The following is a 20,881-nucleotide window of genomic DNA, read 5'->3' on the forward strand; positions in this document are numbered from 1 at the left end:
AATTTAAATTTTTCCTTTCTCTTTGTAGTGTTACAAGCTCTTGGTGCATGAAGATGATGTGTAAAGTCACAAAGACTGAAGTATCAAATCCAAACAGATATTCTATATCAAAGTTAAGACTCTGCCACACCCCCTAAAACGGCTCATTCAAACACACCCCCACATGTTTACATCACTATGTGGAAATATTTACTTAATGCCGTCCAAATGTTCCCGCAAAGAAAGAAGGTGTGGTTTCAGTAAAAGCAGCCTCTAGACGAAAGCAAAAGCACTTTATTTAGCCTTCTGAAAGTAGATGCATTTAGGAATCTTTAAGATTCCTTACAACAGAACAGCACTTGTCTCTCTAGTCTTTAGTGATTAGTATGGTTCTGGAATTTTTTTTTTTTTTTGGCAAGGCTTTTTACTGTGTATTCTGTTATTCTTTTTCAGGATCTGAAAGATGAATCGAAAAGATCCATCTGACCATCATTATCTGCACGTTTGCTAACCACCTTTCATGTTTCAGATCTGCACATGCTAGGTAGGATGGTGCTAGCAAATGTTTTAAACACACTGCTGTTCATAAATTTTGGGTCAGTGAGATTTAGATTTTGTTTTGTTTTTGAAAAAAGTCTGCATTTATTTGATCCAAAATACTGAAACAGTAATATTGTGAAGTATTACAAATAGCTGTTTTCTATTTTGATATATTTTAAATGGTCATTTATTAATGTGATGACAAAGCAGAATTTTCAGCATCATTAATCCAGTCTTGAGTGTCTCGTGATCAATCAGAAATCCTTATTATCAATTCTGAAAGCAGTTGTTCTGTATCTTAGTATTTTTGTGGAAATCACTGTACATTTTTGTCAGAATTTGTCAGTGAATAGAATTTTACTGACTTCAGATTTTTTGAACGGTGGTTCATATGTTTACTTTTCTTATTTTCAGCCAGTTGTTTTAAATAACATGGCTTACTTCCTCTTCCCTGGCATTACTTGATGAAGCCAACAGAATTCTGGACATGGGTTTCACTGATACGCTCAAAGCCATTGTTGAAATCCTTCCAAAAACCTTCCACTCCTCTCTGCCACTCAAACCAGGTCCGTCAGGGATCTGGCCAGACTGAGCCTGAAGAACCCAGAGTATGTGCAGGTCCACGAGCGAGCCAAGTTCAGGTAAGATCTTAATTTTAATAGTGTTTGTGTTGGGCATCTATGTTTGTGAGCCTGCTCTTAAAGAGATAGTTCACCCAAAATTGAAAACTGTGTCATTATTTACTCAACCTCATGTTGTTCCAAGCCTGTATGAATTTCACACATAAAAAATGGAAGAATGTTGTTAAACAATGTTCGATCCACATTTTTTCTCTATTGGGCGGACATTTCAGCCACCTGGGCCAAAACATTCTTAAACCAGACCTGTACAGCACAAACACATACACACACACACACACACACACAAACTGTGTAACATCTAACTTTAATGTGCTATTTATATTTGATTTGACCCTTGAAGTCCCTTAGAAAAGTTAACCATGTCAAAAAAAAAAAAAAAACTATAGTAAAACCATGGTAACCACAAATTAACCATGGTATTTGTAGTAAAACTGTGGTTAAAAAAAAAATCTAATGCAAAACATATTCTTTATTATAATAATATAATATAACATTAAATGTAATATGAAAAAATTAGGCAGATATTACTCATGAATTACCTTTTAGAGGTCAATTATTTATTAGGCTTATAATATAATATAATATAATATAATATAATATAATATAATATAATATAATATAATATAATATAATATAATATAATATAATATAATATAAAAACTGAATAATTTAAACTGAGATCTGTAAGCTAAATATTTTCAAAGAATTTGACATTTAAATTCTTGTATATCTTGGTAAGTAAATATGTTTATCTAAACATCCCGGTTTGTGCACTAAACCTGTGTGTGACTGTAAATGTTTCTGAATGTAGTTATCGTTCTGTGCCCATTGTCTGCTATTTCCACCACTCAGTCAAGCCACTTTACTTTAAAACAATGTTTTTTTTTTTTGTTTTTTTTTCACATAATTTTGTTTGTTGGAACTCTTTTTCCAACATTATTTCCAATATTTGGCACACATCATTCTCTTTCTAACTCTGTAGCGGTTTGCCCGAGCATTGCAATTATTTTGCATTTACTAGAATTCAATCAAATAATTTTTTTTGCGTGTGTCCTGTGCGCAGCTTAGAGAGAACATTGTTGGTAACCAAACAGTTGCCTGTACTCACCAACTTCCAAAGTATGAAAAAAAAAAACTATTCTAAGAAAGTCATTGCCTACCAGCAACTTTTTGGTTACCTACATTCTTTAAAATGTCTTACTTTTTCAGGTGATCAATACCTTTAATGTCAGTGGCTTTTAACATCATGGACATGAAGCTCTTAAACATTGATCTTCTCTGCAGTATTCCAGCCACTCTGGAACAGAACTATGTGGTGTGTGCGCTGCATCAGAAAGTCAGCATGCTCTTCTTGTTTTTGAGGAGTCACCTTGCTGCAAAGAGGTAACAGCTCAAACAGTTTCTTTTCAGAAGTACATCTCAGTGTCTGTTTTTATAGAATGCAGTGGCTGAAAAGTTTGAAAAAATTTTTTTACATCCCTTTTTTAACCCAAGAATTTAACAGTCTTTTTTTTATTATTTCAAATGGTATTATGATTTTGTTGTTGTTGTTTTTTGTCTTTGTTGTTGTTTGTTTAGATGTTTAACTAAATGTCTTATGCTTATCAAGGCTGCATTTATTTGATCAAAAATATGTTATTCCAATATAAACTAATGGTTTCTATTTTAATATCCATTCAAATATAATTTATTTCTCTGATGCAAAGCTGAATTTCTGAAGATAAATCAGAATATTAGAATGATTTCTGAAGGATCATGTGACACTGAAGACTGGAGTAATGATGCAGAAAATTCAGCTTTACATCAAAGAAATTAATTACATTTTAATGTATATTGAAATAGAAGAACATTATTTTAAATCATAATAATATTTCACAATATAATTTTGTGTGTGTGTAGTTTTGATCAAATAAATGCAGCTTTGATGAGAATAGGAAACTCCTCTAAAAATATTAAACATAATTCTGTCCCAAACAAAGTACACTTAAAAACAGTAACATTTTAAAATAATGTTTTAATTTACAACAACTCTTCTCTGTTGATAGTTATTATGAGTACTATTAGCATAATTCTATTATGTACTATAATGCATCTCTGTTACTAATAGTGTAATACTGATGGGATGCATTGGTGTTGTTCTGCATGTGCAGGTTCAGTATTTGTTCCAGGTCTTCTGATCGTTGCATCCGGGAACCTCCATACTCGCTTTGCATGGCAAACAGCAGCAGATGAAGAGGGTGGTGGTTTATAATGACTTTGTCCACAAAACCTTAGCAGTCCTCTTTGCCACAGACATCGCTTCCAGAGCGATCATCCCCCAATGATGATTGGGGAAGTCTCTAACCTAATGGTTAGAGAGTCGGACTCCCAATCGAAAGGTTGTGAGTTTAAGTCCCGGGCCGGCAGGAATTGTAGGTGGGGGGAGTGCATGTACAGTTCTCTCTCCACCTTCAATACCACCACTTAGGTGCCCTTGAGCAAGGCATCGAACCCCCAACTGCTCCCCGGGCACCGCAGCATAAATGGCTGCCCACTGTGTGTTCAAAGTGTGTGTGTGTGTGTGTGTGTGTGTTCACTGCTCTGTGAGTGTGCACTTCGGATGGGTTAAATGCAGAGCACAAATTCTGAGTATGGGTCACCATACTTGGCAGAAAGGCAATTGTGGACAAATGCACATATTGGCTTTAAATGACTGAAACTAGTGATGTCAAATTATTATCTTATTTGCAGGCATGTTAGCAGATTGTCCTGTAAATAATTCTGTTTGATTAATAGGCGAAACTAAAAAGCCATTTAATGGGCAAAAACGTTGTAACCATGCATTTTTTGTCTGTGGTCCTAGACTTCCCTGCAGTGAACTGGGTGCTGCAGTTGGACTTTCCTGAAGATGCAAACACATACATCCACAGAGTTGGCTGAACAGCCAGGTAACAGTGCTCAACTGTTGTATTCTGTATTCACTAATGGTTCATTTTTTCAAAAAGCATTGTGAAAACCTTCACAGGAATTTGACATTTGCACAAGAGTGTTTTATCTGTAACACTAGATGGCAGATTTGTTCACTTCCATGAATTTAATACATATGGAAACAATGTTTACATTGGATTTCATTGTTCCCTCTAAGCTGTGATGCCTCTTTTTTTTCCATATGATATTATATTTATTATGTGATATAACTGTTCTGAGTGAGATCATTTTTTATCAAATTTCTTGGTAATGGCACTATAAAAAAGGTAACCCAAAATGGGCATAATTTAGTTACCCCTTACAAAAATTTAACCATGGTTTTATTGCAATAAAGTTTAGTTACCATGTTTTATTGGCATATTGATTACCATTTGAAGGATATACCATTTGACTATAGAAATCAAGTGGTAAATTTTTGTAAGTGACATCACAGGTCAAATCAAATATGAATAGCACATTAAAGTAAAAATGTACACATTTATTGTCAGTGTGCTGCTGTACAGGTCTGGCATTAGAATGTTTTTGGCCAAAATGTCCACCCAGCAGAAAAAAGTTTGGATTAACATCAGCTATTGAGTTTTTTCAATTTTTGGACTATGGGTTGACTTGTTTACTGTCTCACCTTGAGGGCAAGTATTAGGCACTGGATAGCTACAGAAACATGTCAAGTTTCTCAGTGTTTCACACACCTGCTGTCCACCCAGCTGCCAGCTTCACTCTCTTTTCTTTGGTGTTACTCTTGTCTTTTTGGTGTGGAATCGATATTCTCAGTGACTCCCCTTCGTAGATCACCACCCTTTGCAGAAAGCTCATGAGCTTTAACATGAACACTCATAGAGCTAAGCATTTAAAAAAAGAGAAACATTTGTGTGAGAGGCCTGTATTGCAGCAGACCACCTAGTGTGACCTTAAAGGAATAGTTCACCTAAAATTTTTAATTCTGACTTCATGCACTCACCATCATCTCATTCTAATCCTGACTGAGTGAAATATTCCTTGAACAGACACATTCTCTCTTTCTCTTTCTCTGCAGGCATAAGGAGGGAGGTGAAGCTCTTCTTGTCCTATTGCCCTCGGAGGAGAAGGGCATGATTGCACAGCTTCAAGCGAAAAAATTCCCATTAACCAAATCAAGTAAGTGCATCTCTATGAAGGTATTAGTTGTATCTTGGCCAAATATTGTGCTACTGTCCAAGCCTTACATCAATGGAAAACATATTTATTTAGCTTTCAGATGATGTATAAATTTCAACTTCCAAAAATTGACACTTAAGACGTAAGGTTTTGTGGTCCAGGGTTACATATACATATAAATATACACAGTACACACATATATTATGTAAACACAAACTTTTATTTTGGGTGTGATTAATTGATTTGACAGCACTATTAAGTTTTCACCCAATCACAATTACACTGGACCCTGTTTACACCAGCACTGACCACTTGACAGATGTTAACACCCGGTGTAAACAAGACCATTGCTTTAATCATTTGTATTAATTTGTTCTCAGGGTGAAACCCAGAGAAGTTGGTGTGCATCCAGCAGAAGTTGGAGGCCTTCCTGACACAGGAGAAAGAGCAGAAGGAACGAGCACAGAGGGTAAGGCCAGAGGAGACCTGACTTCCTGTGCATTCTGTCACACCTCGTCTCAAACACTAACGGCTGATGTTATATTGTAGAGCTGATCCATGCTTTTAGGATAATCTGATTGTCTGCCTCACGCTCAGGGCTGAGCTTTGCGAGTTTCATTATATAGAGAAGAACTGCATGAAATGTAATCGGGCAAATTGCTCCATGAAACGTCTGCTCGTGCACTCTCACTAATGTGTTTATCAGTTTTCAGATATTATCCTCCGTAATGCCTCTTCTCTTTTTCCCCCTCCTCTCAACGGCAGTGTTTTGTGTCCTAGCTCCGCTCAGTCAATCTGATGAAGAACAAAGACGTCTTTGATGCTTTCCAGCTCAAACTCCCAGAATATGCCATGTGAGTGGATGCTATGAAGCAATGCCCAGTACCAGCAGCCCTCTATGGAAATGTGTTTGTGTGTGATGTGTGAATCCACTTTGAACACGCTCATGAGGACTGTATCTACATGTATCTGTATATTCAGCAAGTCATATTTAAGATCATATATGAACAGTTATCTTTTATTGAAAATTTGTTTATAAATATAAAAAATAGTCCAATAATATATAAATGTTTTAGGTTTTATAATCCTTAAAAAACAATCCTGTCTGCAAATGTAATTAAAATGTATCTGTCACTATATATTCAGCAATTATATTTATAATCATATTTGAACAGTCAACTTCCTTTAAAACAGCATATACCTGTTAATTTAAAAACATTTTACATTTTATAAATGTACATTTTATATATTATAGAATTTATATATATATATATATATATATTTTTTTTTAATAAACTTTTTGTTTGCAACTCTTTTTATAAATGTGGCAAAAATGGGTTATAAAAATGGGTTTTTAAAAATGCATTTGATCATTCAAGCTGTGTGATCTCATCACTGTCAGGTCACTGGGTTTGGCGATGGCGCATTCGGGTCTGTTTCTTCAACAAGGCCCAGCAACAGAAAAGTGGAGTGGCGCAGGATGATAGTGGTTCTGCAGGACACATGTCTGAATATGAGCTGAAGAATTTTATAGCCCAACTCAAAGGAGAGCAGTCTAAGTCTCAATCCTCACAGTCTGAGGAAGAGGATGAGGAGGAGTCATTAAAGCCTGCAGCTCTGCTTTTTGGCTTTAATGAGGAGAATGAAGACAGCCAGAAAGATCTGGACCTACTGACTGTCAAGCATAAAGATGTGTTCAATATCAATGAAGAGAGCCAGGATGATGATGAGGTAAATAATAAAACACACATCTGGTGTAATTACAGTTATTGCACATTTCTGATGGGCTGTGCTTTGTGAACACAGGAATTATTAGCAGACAAAGGGTCCCAATTCAATATAAATGGTTGCCTAAGGCAATTTCATGACTGTATGTTTGATTTTATGCACCTGCTAAAAATAAGTGGGACTGAAATTGCCAAAACTGTTAATTAAAACAAAATGTCTGCATACTTTTGGCTGTATAACAGAATAATAGTCACATTTTGCCCTGCAGAAACAGGACATTACTGAATCCATCATTTTCATCTATTTTAAAATAATACAGGACTTTAAGAATACAGAATCACAAACAATGTATAAAAAGGCTTGAATACAAATTACAAACTTCAGTTTTATCCTCAGCTTGAAACATGGAAAATAATTAATGCAGCTTATCTTTGTAACTGTGGGAAAAATGTGTTTTTCACAACCACCTTGAATCTTCCTCCTAACATCTCGGCTGTTGTGACCCATTGCACTGTGATTCAGAAGGGCTTCTATTCTAGTTCTGTGCACTTTGCATTTAAAGCACATTATTTTAATTGGCCTGCAGATATGAAGACATGCTAAATTATGTAACACTTCTTTCAATATGCGTTTGAGACACATGACTCCTGTGCAAGCCTGGCAAGTTTATGAAAGACGCAGACCTGTGAGTCAAGTCAAAATTGCCTGATGTGTCTTGAGGCTCTACAATCAAGAACTGCAGTACAGTCAGATATATCATTTCCATACAGCTACTTTGCAAAAATAAGGGCTGTCTTTTGTGTTAATGCAATGATATATCTTAATGTTATTATTGAAAATGATTAATTAAAAATTTACTATTAGTAGTAGTATTTTAAGGAATAATGCATCTTTAAATTGACCAAACAATACAGTAAAGACATTAAAAAGAAAATTCAGTTTTTACAGTTATAGTTTCCTCTTTTTTTTCTTTTTTTTAGGACACAGATGCTAAGGCCAAGAATAAGAAACAAAAGGAATCTAAATTCACAGATGCAAAGAAAATGCAAGAAAACTTCAAGGCCAACACTAAAAAGATCTTCACTGAGGATGGAGAGGTTTGTGTTTTCTGATTCACATTACTGAGATTCATAAAAGCAATGTAAATTAACAGGAGGATGAGGAGATATCTGGCATTAACATGGAAGCAGCCAAAGAGCGGCTCCGCAAGTTAGACAAGGAGTTCGACAAAATCGAGTACCGTCATAAAATCAAGGACAAACATTGGGTGAGATTGATTGTACATCATATTTTCCATCCTCCTGGTTCATGCAAAGTCCATATAGCTCCTCCTTGAATCTGAAGGCTTCTTTGAATCCCTTTATTTATTGTGCTCACCTCCAGGTGTTCATATTAAAGTAATATTGAAGAAGCTGAAGGCAGTGGGCAATCGAAAAGACACTCTGGCCCTGTGGCTGGTGCTCCTGCAAGTCTGGGCAAATCGAAATATCTGAGATGCCTGTGCAGGCAGCGTGGCTTGAAGCTCCAGGCATGAGTGCTGAGATTGGGCCTCTGACTTATTTGAACAAGCTTTTAAAGGATTGCTTTCCAGAAAAATCACACTATTTGCATCATTCCAGCACAGAGTGTTTTCTCGTTAAGAGTCAAGTTTGGTGAAGTGCATCTCTAGTTTTGTGTCTGATGCTGTTTTCAGCTTATTTATTTATTTATTTTGAAATCGATCCCTGGGAGTGTGTAGCTCAGTGAGAAGGCACAGAAGTAATTGGATCTATTTCTATAACTTGACACAGAGCAGATGAGCACCATGTTCTTTATGTCCTATTTCGGTGACCTCCAGTTAAACCTAAAGTTAGTTTTTAGTAGATTTTTGCTGTTTTCCACTTTTTTTATATAATGATAGTGCACCGGAATGGCAGGAGCTGAACTTACAATATGCTCAGATGAACACAATGTTTAAATATGTCTGCTTACCATTAGAACAGGTTTTTCTAAACTGTAATTAAATCATAAAAGTGTTAAGCTAACAAAAAATCTAAATAAAATGCTAACTCAAATGTTTTACAAGCAATTATTTAATCATGAAAATGTAAAATGAAAATAAATAATTTTTTTCTAATTGAAACACTCAAAATTGAACACTTGCTAAAAATAAGAAATTAAAATTGTAATTGTTTTCCTGCATGTCATATGACTATTTACCTACATCAGAGAATGGTAAACATGCAGATGTGTCATGGCTGGGTTTTTACCAAGCATTTAAGCAGATGAGTCGTCATTGAAAAGCAAACATTAAAGTCAACCTTTTTTTTCTGCATGGTATTTTTTTTAACAACTTTATTTATATATTTATATATATATAAAATCTCTGAAACCATACTCCTGTTCTTCTGAGAATCACTTACACTTTGCATGTTATATGATAATGTTCTCCAATAGCCAACAGCTATTCAGCCCACTCTCATTCAGGTCAGCTCTATTCTAGTATGTAATAGCCATTTTTTATCTAATCGAATAATCTATATTGCTCAGAAATACATCAAGTTGTTGAAATAAATTGTTTTACAAACTTAATTCTTGTTGATTTAATGAGCTATCAGTTTGAATATTTGGCTCTAGTTTAAAAAAAAATGTATATACATAGTATTCGTTGTCCATGTTAACCCAGGAAGGTAGGTTTTATATATTTCACTTCTCACCCAAGCTAAAACTACAATAAAAACATGCTGGTGCCAGTCTCTCCTGCTGACATTCAAACTGGCATACAGTAAAAACTATTTTTTCCCCTTTTTTCTCTGAAAAGCACAATGCAGAAAAAAATTGCCTTGTGTCTGTGAACGTTCCTGTGAAAAGTCTAACCATCCTAATCTATTTTGATTTTGTATTTTGTGCTGTCAGAGACTTTGAGAGGCAGCTACCCAGTAATCCATCAGATACATGCACATGCTCATTAATCAGACACACTAGGCTTGCTGGTGCCTTTGTGCTTCATATTCTCTCATAGAGTCTTTATTACTCCAGCAGAACAGCATTTGTAGTTGAACCCTGAGAGTTACAGAGACTAACATAATGCAAAAGAGTTTTTCTGTTTCTTTAAAACTGACGGGTTTTTCTGCATGTGATGCGTGCCAAGTCAGAAACTCTGTGTGATCAAGAAGTGTCAGTAAAGTTTAACATTAAAAGTACGCTTAGACCTTAGACCTCATAAGCCATTAATATCAAACTTTTTTTTTATAAGTAGGTAGTTTCATACAGTACCACATTGTTCTTGCCGGATCTGTAGGAGGATAATAACCTATTGATAGAGTTGTTTAGATAGAAGAGTGTTTCTGGCTTTTTCAAATATCCTCTGGTCAGGATCACACTTAAGCTTTATTAATTATAGCTTTTTTATTTATTAAAGAATTGAAAGAACTATTATAATTAACTAAAACTAAAAGCGAAAAAGAGATGTCATTTGGAACTAAAATAACACTGGAAGAAACACCAAAAATATTCCTAAATAAACGATCACTTTTGCATTTTATAAGAGCAACCAGGAACAGCCATAGCAAGCATTGTAATATCTGCTCAAAGTAATAGTGAAGTTATTTGAAGTTAAAGGGGGGGTGAAATGCTATTTCATGCATACTGAGTTTTTTACACTGTTAAAGAGTTGGATTCCCATGCTAAACATGGACAAAGTTTAAAAAATTAAGTTGTACATTTGAAGGAGTATTTTTGTTCCAAAAATACCTCTTCCAGTTTGTCACAAGTTTCGGAAAGTTTTTTTCGAGTATGGCTCTGTGTGACGTTAGATGGAGCAGAATCTCCTTATATGGGTCCTGAGGGCACTTCTGCCGGGAGAGCGCGCGCTCCCGTAGAGCAGAGCGAAGCAGAGACATTCACTGATCAGAGCGAGAGCAAAATTTCACAAAAGAAGTGTATTTTGGTTGCCAGGGCAAGACAACCCTGCACAGATTACCCCCCCGCCCCCCATACAAAAAAAAAAAAAAAACAGCATCAAGGGACCAGTGGATGGAGTTTATTTTTACAGAGCATCAACGGAGTTGTGCAAGTGTTTGTGCTTGTTCCCTGCATTTCGAAGATGCTTGTTTTACAAACAAGGCCCAGTTTGACGCCGGATTTGCACATCGTTTATTTCTTAAGGATGATGCAATCCCAACGAAAAAGGGTCACGATCGTGTGTTGGAACCGCAGACGACATAAAGTGGAACTTAGTCATTTTCCAAAACCGCTAAGCAAATATATATAGTTTCAATACATACCACATAGAGACGTCCTGCTGTAGTCGTTGATGCTGCTGCACTGCAGTTTCAGCCTCGGGATCTGATTCTGGATCATAAATAAACGGCTGAATCTGACTGTTAGCCATGGTTTGTTTTGGATGATGGTTTTCCCTCACGGTAATGTCACAGCTCCCAAACGCTCTCAACGCAAAAGCCTACTGGCGCTCGTGATTCTTTAACTCCGCCCACACGTCACGCCTCCAGCCGGTCGTGTTTTTCCGGGGAAAAAATCGGTATGTTTCTCTTATAAATATAATAAAACTAAAGACTTTTTGGATTTATGAAGGATGCAGTACTACTCTATAGGTACTCAAGATTAACAAGAGATTGAGTGAAAACGAGCATTTCACCCTACCCCCCCCCCCCCCCCCCCCCCTAAGTGTTTTGATAAAAGAAAATCTTTAATGGAAATCTTTAATGGCAACCCACCCCTGTCACTGACTTTGATTTTGTGGCACTGATATTTGTTCAGTGGTGTATCCAAGTGAAGCCATGGATACGTTTCCACATTTAGCGTCATTTGACATTTAGAGAGTAATGAAAAGCCAATGAAATGCACTTGACATTGGTTTTATTACACTCTCAGCGCTCTGATTTCTGTACAACCCTCAACCTCTAAATATTCCCTGTCTCCCAGACATCTGTGAGTCACTAGTAATATGTGTAGTTGTGTCTGGCAGTCCAGTCGCCCTTCATTTTGGAAAGTGACACAAGATAAACATCAAGCCCTATTCATTCTCTCTCCAAAAGAAATGCAGAGCACTGAAGTTAAATTGTGCTTTCTTTTCCCTGAGTCTGTGTAATCATTTCAACCCCTGGCTGTTTGGCATGTTAATGAGACTGTGCCCTGACCAAATCTGAGTACCTGAGCACCTATTTATCAAGTTGTTTCTGTTTTCCTTTCGTTTTCAACAGGAGAAAAGACTGAAGGAGAGAGCAGCTCGAAGGGAAGTGAACAAACAGCATAAAGAGGTACGTCAACCTTAGCTCAAAATCATCCTGAAAGCTCTTACTAGCTGGATGTTAATGATGAGAGATATGTTTGTGAATTAAAGCAAATTCGAGGATTAGAAAGAACCATAAAATGGTTTGTGGTTTGAAATGAGGAATTCCTGTCATAGGATGAGAGATGCCCCTCAGTCTCTGGCGTTTCCCTCCGGTAGACAACGCATGATTCACAGGATGGCAGCTGTCATGTGTCCCTTCTCTCTCTGCCTGTCCTCGCTGGGGGATTGAGCTCTGCGCATCCATATGGAAATGCAGCTGCTGCTCTCCTCTCGTTTGTCATCTGATCAATTCAGCAGTCTGTCCAAGAACGTGTGACTATTCATCACTACCCTAACAATGAATCTCAGCGCTCTTTTAGCATTCACTCATTCCTTCGACTGGTGGTCGATCTGTCCATCATTACACATGGTCCAAATTAATTTAGAGAGCTACTGAATCGCCCTTTTGACAGCATGTGCTGCAACAGATAGCAGTGCAGCGTCATTTCCTCAGTTTCACTTCTTTTGGTGCTCCTCTTGAGACGTTTGGCAAAATAGATGGACCCTTCAGAGTAGGGCTGGGCGATATATCGCATGCGATGACCACGCTCATCTAGTCAGTAAAGCCTGTTCCCTGATTAGTGTTAAATCTTTATCACCTGCTTCCAGATGGAGGGGCATTTAATAGACAGAGCCGTAGATCACTGACAAGCTACACAATTTCGTGTTCATTATCGAAGACGATACATCTGCGATAATGAACGTGATATGGTGTAGCAATTGTTGCATCCAGTGGGGACATGATTACTGATTATAATGGCTTAAACTGCCCCAGTTTATAGAAACAGACACTGGCGTTGTAGGCTACTCCCAGAGGAAACAGTCCTGATCTTCCGCAAAATACGCTGCACATATCTGAAACTTTACAGATCTTCTTTATGCACCAAGAGCTTGTAACTCTCCAAAGAGAAAGGAAAAATTTAGATCACATCATATGACACCTTTAATATAACTCAATTCGTTTACAGAAACCTTTAAAATTTGGGGTCAGTAAAGATTTTTTGTTTTGATGTAAAGAAGTCTCTTATGCTTACCAAGGCTGCATTTATTTAGAATAAAAATACAGTATAAACAGTTAAATATTATTACAATTTTGAAATAACTGCTTTCTCTTTTAATATATTGTAAAGTGATCTTGGTGTCATATTTTACAATTAAAGATAATTGTCTGGTGTGCTTACATCTATACACCTTTCAATTTTTAAGGCTTTGATCAAATGCATGACAGATGGATCATTGTTATTCTTGATGAAAAGCACAACAACATAACTAGTAGGCGACAATGACAAACTATATGAAAATATTCGCGGTCCCCTAACCAAATCTTTGACAGCAAATGGCTGTTTTACACAAGATTATTCTGGCCTACTACCACCCACTAAGACATGAAGATGACCTGTAAAGTGACCAAGCACAGTTCATTTTATATGTTTTTATTTTGTTGCTTTATCTGAAATAGATCATACCACAATATAAGCCTGGCACAGACGATTCAGTCTCACCATGTGGATGTAGATTTATGGTGTTTTGTATAAGAAACCAGGTAGAAAACCGTTTGGCCACAGGTATTTGTTTTTCTCTGTCTTAAACCAATGGACAGAGTGTCAGAACGCGGGGTCAGGCCGTACCCCACAGACCGTACCAGGATTGAGAAGTTTCCTGAGGGCACAGCAAAGTCAGTCTGGAGGTGGAGCAGACCAGTCAGGAAAAGCTGGTTGTGACCGGCCCAAGGTCTGAGTTGTTAGGCTTTTGAAACTTTTAATGAACAAAGACAGGGCTGGAATCGATTCTTTCATTTTCACTGGAGGAAAAGGACACTCTTTGGTTATAAATGATCAAAGAGCTCTCTTATTTTAAGGAGATAGTATCCATTAAACGGGATGTTAAGTACCTCTAATGGCCACAAGTACCTAGAGAGATCTGTTTATTAGCATTCTCAATGTCAGTTGCTCAGCTCTTGCTGAACCCCTTCAGATGCTCAGTTTTGTTATTTAAAGTTTGGTTAATACAGATGTCACTGGGCAGTACCTTCAAAAGGACATTTTTGCACCTTATTTGCCCCTAAACAGTACATAGACGTTCCTTAACATTACACATTTTACAAGATTACTACACTAAGATACTAATATGCAGCTTTTAGGGGTAGATAAGTTACTACGTCTTCAAAATTGAAACGATAGTCAACTTAAAAATTTACTTTCTGTCATCAGTTATCCACCAAAAGATCGTTCCAAGCATGTATCACTTTCTTTTTTTTTATCTGTGAAACATAAAAAACGAAATCTTGAAGAAAGTTGGTAACTAAACCGGTTTCGATTTCCATTGTATTCCTTTGTACAAAAAAATACATTAAAAGTCATAAGGAATCTGAACTGTTTGTTTTTTTAACATTGTTCAAAATATTTTCTATAGTGTTAACAGGAAAATGAAAAAAGAATCATACTAGGAAACTGACCAAACAGGAGAACTAAAAACTGATGATGAGGAGAAGGAGGAGGAGGTGGTGGTAGCATATCTGTCAGGTGCCGATGAAGAATTTGACCCCAGCACACTTCCTGACCCCGACAAAGTGTTCAACTCTGAGTCCTCAGATGAGGAAGAAGGGTAAAAATAAAGTTTTTGTGAACAACTTGAATGACTTTCATCACTTTCAAAGGTCGTGCAGCAATTTCATCTCTCAAACCTCTGATTCATCACTATAAATACAGATTTTATGGTATGTAAATACGGGTTTTTCATGAGAAGCTTGGAGCAGTAAAAAAAAGGCACAGGACATGGCATAAAGGATATTGATCCTCTAAAACACAAAGTTTCCAATTATGCACAGCTTCAAAGTGAATGCCCATATTTGAGGGTTGAACCAAATATCACATTTTCCCCTTATCCGCGAATTGTGGAGGTATGCAGGCCTTTGTGCTAGTGGAAAACCATTACATCAGTAAATCAAGCCAATCAGTCCGACACCACGTCACGTGGCCATAATTATTCTGAAATGAGGAATTGATTCTTCTGATACTTAATTACCACCTGTGCTTTCTCAGCTCTCTCTCTGCTTGTATTGAGTTTGTAGCGTTCGATTAGGCTCAGGCATGCTGATCCGGTGTTCTTTTTTTACGGAGGTCCGCTACAGAATTGCCTCTCGGAGAAGGAATCCCTCTACAGGGAAAAATGATTCATGATGATTAATTTTCCCCATGGCAGCATTAAGCACAGATCTTTTAGCTGGCTGTAGATAATCTATAAAATGCATAATTACATCTAGATTTAAAGTGAGAGGCAGGATCATATGTTATGCATTGTTTTCTTTTCTCTCTCACCCTCTCTTTCTCACACTTGCTTCTCCTCTTTCATTCAGTCCTCTATTGCAAAACCCAATCATGTCCTTTATCACATGATCAACACCATTCTTCTTCCCATCTGTCAGCCTGCACCTTTATGTTTCTGTTTTTTTGTGATTCATCCATGTACACGCATTAAGGACACTCACCGACACACAGCGTCCTTAATGCGTAATGAAGCAGTACAGGTGATATGGCACAGACAGCAGCAGCGGCTCTGATTAATGACTTGGTGCGGTGTGTTTACTGCATGGCTACACTTACTGAATGCAGGAGAGGCTCCGGCGCTGTAAATCTCTCTTTCTTCCTCTTCCTTTGGCTCACTCACCCATTTTCTCTTCCGTCATATCAGAGGCTGGAGTTCGGGACAGGAGCCAGAGGCATCACTAAAAATGAGCTCTTTAATGTTGCGATACCGATCTCCCTCCTTTGCTGTCTTGACAGTTACCCCCCTCCCATAAATCTAATGGGATCTTATTGGCCCTGCTTCACCTCTGCCCCTGCCAATGCTTTGTGACCTGAATTCCAAGACACTGTACAAATCTTTGGAAATGTTCCTTAAAGGGAGAGTGTAGTTGCAATGAATGCTGAGTTACAGTAAAATGAATGAGTGGTCCATCTGTGAAGGTTCATGTCTAAGCTGTGAATCTTTTCAGTGAATCAGTCAATCCAGTCAAAAACATTTCTCAATGATTCATTCTTAAGTTTAACTGACTCGTTGATCCTGTTGCAGCAGTTAACAGATATAGTGGGGATCCAACAACTAGGGCGATATGATTAAATGAAATGAAAACCAATATTGCAATATATATTAGTGCTATTATCAAATCAATTTAGCTGAGATTTGATCAAATAAATATTTGCTGCATGTTTCAGAGTGAAGTGCAGTACTGTGTTTACACACAAACAGCTCATGATCCAGTATTTTCAGATTTGCACTGCAGTAAAAAATTTTTTTTTTTAATAAAATTCTGCCATTTACCCACCCTTATGTCTAAACCTGTATGACTTTCATTCTTCTTTGGAACACAAAATTGTTGCCCATTGACTTCCATAGTATGGACCAAAAAAAAAAAAAAAAACTGAGACATGAGTATTTTCAATTTTCAGATGATTACTTTCACAAATGCTTTGGTACATCAGTGGTCCTATAGGAAATGTTCAGTGCCTTGTTTTGCAATTGCACATTCTCCAAAGAAGTTTCAGTCAGCTCAAAGAAAGTCCTTCCCATCTCAGCACATATCTATTCTATGTTGTCTCAGATCGACAGCTGATGTTGTATTTAAAGATCAAGTAAGAGTAGCACATCCCAGGATCTCTTGTTTTCAAGTAGGAGATGGGATGCAGTAAGCTGTGCCACTTTTACTGAAGCTGTCTTCTAGGCAAAGGGAAATTAGATGCAGTTAAAACAAATTTGCCTAATTATATTTCAAGGTGTCTCCCTATCAGCTGAAATTCAAAAAGAACATCTTTAACGTAGAGCCATAAAAACACGTCTTCTCAAAACAAGCATTTTTAAAGCAATATGTTTTTAAATAAAAGTATAAACAAAATCATTTCAGTACTGCAGTATTTTTATTTAGATTTTTATAAAGATATCCATGACATATACTAGCAAGCTTTAATATTCAATTAAATGTAGCAGGGTTTCCGTGGGTCCTTAAGTCTTAAAGTCTTACATTAAGTTGTATCACATTTAAGGCCATAAAAAGTCTTAAATGGAACAAGAAAGTCTTAATTATTATGTCTTAAATTTGGGGACAAGAAAGACGATAATTGTGATATGGCTGAATGTGATGTGAGCGATGCACGTTTCAAAGTCTGGTGCTGCACTGCTTTGTGCTCTGCCGTTACCAGGGAAAAAAAGTTATATTTCTGCCACTTCAAAAGCGCCTCCTGCTGGAAGAGCTGCTGTTTTTAGATTGGACCAATGTGAAAATCAACCCATGTTTTTACGCTGCAAACACACAAAATTTAGATGTGAACTGGTGGATAAACACGAAAATAATGCATTATAAAAATGTATACAGTTAAGACAGTAAAATATATATAATTTATAGTTGATTGATAATAGTCGCTTACATTAATAATGGATCGTTTCCCTTATGAAGTCACTGTCAGTGGTGGAAATGGACAAAATTCAGTGGGGGAACTCTAAGTTGAGGTATAATTTCAGACAAACGTTCAGATTTATATAAAAGGGTCATATGATATTGCTAAAAATAATGTACATACATTATTGTTTCTCCTCTATGCCCCGCATTTCTGAAAGATGTCGATTTGTACAAAACTCATCAGTCTGAAAAGCGAGGTGTGCTCTGATTGGCTATCTAGTGCGTTGTGATCGGCAGAATACCTCACACGTCTGACCGAAATGTTACGCCCCTCACCATGCTGTCATGCCGTGTCCCGGTGAGAACACTGGAGCGCTGAGACAAAAACAATAAAACCTATTATAAACAAGGCATTTGTAGCATCCCATGGTGACATAATTACTAATTATAATGACTTATACTGTCTTTTATGCATTGTGTTGCATCGTGCCATGTAAACATAAAACCATGTCTGAATTTGTGTTTGGAGAAATTACAAACAAGCACTACTTTAAAGCCTTTAAATAGTTTTTTTTTCTTCATTTCCTTAAAATGGTTTATAGGCTGAGATGTGAAGGTCAAGATCATTAAACTTTTTGTTTTTGTTTAAACCTGTATCTGAACTGTTATTCATGCTTTTTACAGTCATTTTACAGTTTAATGTTACCATAAATACTGCCCACAAAAATATTAAGTACTACAACTCGCTGGCTGAAGATGAGGGTCTTTTGTTGCATTTATTGGGCAGTCAAAGCTAGTTCCTTTGAAAACCGGTCCCTGCACCCACCTTCCCCTCCAGAGTTTCTCATTCCTTGTAATTGTATATTGAGTTTATAAAATGCCCCTCTACTAATAAAATGTATCCTGATTGTTATGGCAACTTTAAGATTCACTGCTCCGCATATCTTTATGTGATTTATTGTCTGAGAGTGCAGGTTATAATTTCCTTTCCTGCCTCTTCCCTTCTTTACATCCTCTTCTCCTCAAGACAGGAATTGAATTCTCGTGTGGCGTCTTGCCAGACAGCCTCGAAATTACCTAAAAATGCCTTTTTTTGCAGTGAAGCAAAAAAAATAACAACAACAACAGCACAGCTGATGTCAATCCTGTGAGAACCACTGGGAAGTCCCAGGTGCCATCTATAACATATTACTGTTTAACTGCTCTCATTATTTCTGGTTTGAATATTGCCTTCCTGTCACATTGAACCATCACTTAATATGGGATTGATTTACTCTCCCTCATGTCCGTGGCGGAAATAGAAATAGAGGGTTCTTGAAGAAAACTTTTGGTTTTGTGACTATTGCCTCTTATTCAACACAAATCCATCTTTCTGAATTGTCTAGTTGTCTGCATTTAGCTGGCTCATGCCTGGTTGGGGGGGGGGGGGTTGGATTGAGTTTATATATATAGCCACCATTTAGCTTCAGCACAACTTTGCACTGTGCAGTGTTGACCTTATCCAATACTGGTTTTGTCAGATCCGTTAAAAGCTTCTCAAAGTGTTCTCGAGATCTAATCATTCGCCCACTCTCATTTGGCGGCTAGTTTTCCATAATGACATGGGTTCCAATGCACATTATGTCAATCTTTCAGAAATATGTGCCGGTCAAGTTTACATACTTAAACTATTAATTATAAGTAATAAGACGTAACAGGATGAAAATAAAAATCTAGTTAGTCATATTTTTTTCATAAAATAATAATAATATACAACTATTTATAGTAATAATCATGAAATTGTATATATAATCTTATGAATGTATTTATATCCCTTAAAGTTTTCACATTTTGATGTTTCAGCCTTATGTTAAATAGCCTTTTCATCAATCTACACTTTATACACCATAATGAAAAAAATATAACATTTGATGTAGCTTTGCAAATTGAATAAAAAGTAAAAACTGAAATAATTACATTGCATAAGAATTCATACCCTTTCATACCCTTAACTACCTGAAGCTGCTTTCGCGGTGATTACAGACTTGAGTATGTAATGTGAATGATCAAATATATATACACAAACCCATAATGTATATAAGCCTAACATATTTGTATTAAAAGACAATACATTTTCCCTTTGATTTCAAGGCGACTTAAATTGACACTTTTAATGCACATTTAACTGTGCTGTCCAGTATACTGGACATACATGATGGAGGCATGAAAGGGAATGGCTCTTTTCACAGTGAGCTTGTTTTTAATCAGTCTGTGCAGTTTGGACTTGTTTATTCGTCTTTGATTCTTATCACCTTTACTGAACGACTGCAGGCAGGCAGTACTCGAAGTGTTGTGGTGGATGTGACAGGCATGCACCTTGATGTATTGTGTTTGTATATGACTGTGTTGTGTAGATTCTCTTTGTGTTCTGGGTTTGTGGGTGCAGAGTCATCCATCACAGACGTGAGTTTATTAGGCGCCTTCATCCTGCCTGGAAAGCTATTTCCCTTGGTGCTATTTCTCCTCTCTAATGACTGTTTCAGCACTGAGAAGTGTGTAGCCCTTCAGTCATTTCTCTGTAGCATTGTGCACCCAGAGCTTAATGTACATGTATATGTAAATGATCCTACAAATTCAGATTGCATCTATTGTTTTGCTTAACACGAAGGGTTGTTAAAGAAATTGCTTACCTCAAAATGTAAAATACTCAGAATTTAATCGCACATAATTCTGCACTTTTGTGGCTTTTTTCTTTCTCTATGCAAAAACACGTAAAAAAAAAAAGATGAAAAAGCAACATTAAAATTACATTTAAAGATGTATGGGCTACCATAATGGCAATTGAGTACTATATTACAAGTAAAAGAGCACAATAGCAAAGTCATTATTCACTAAAAATGTTGCTTTGAAAAAGCCATGATAACCATTCATATTCATTGTATAATGTAGTCCTTCATTAAGATATTGTAAAATTGAAAATCTGCAAGTTTGAAAGAATCAAATCCTCAAGGGATAATAACTTTAAACTGTCGCTTCTGGTCAAAAAAAAAGTTCAAAATCCATAATAACACTTCCTTGAGTGATCCAATGCCTGTTGCCCTCGCACATCGAAAACCACTGACATGCCTTGTTTTCACTTGTAAATGGTGCTTGATCCGTGTATAATTCTATATTTTTTATTTTCACTGA

General features: G+C 36.7%; 1 pseudogene; it reads left to right on the plus strand.

Moving 5' to 3' along the window:
• The first annotated feature begins 498 nt into the window (after positions 1-498).
• On the plus strand, positions 499-15,172 carry LOC113092303 (probable ATP-dependent RNA helicase DDX10; annotated as a pseudogene).
• The last annotated feature ends 5,709 nt before the right edge of the window (positions 15,173-20,881 follow it).

The sequence above is a fragment of the Carassius auratus genome, unplaced genomic scaffold (assembly GCF_003368295.1).
Source record: "Carassius auratus strain Wakin unplaced genomic scaffold, ASM336829v1 scaf_tig00214550, whole genome shotgun sequence".
Taxonomy (NCBI): domain Eukaryota; kingdom Metazoa; phylum Chordata; class Actinopteri; order Cypriniformes; family Cyprinidae; genus Carassius; species Carassius auratus.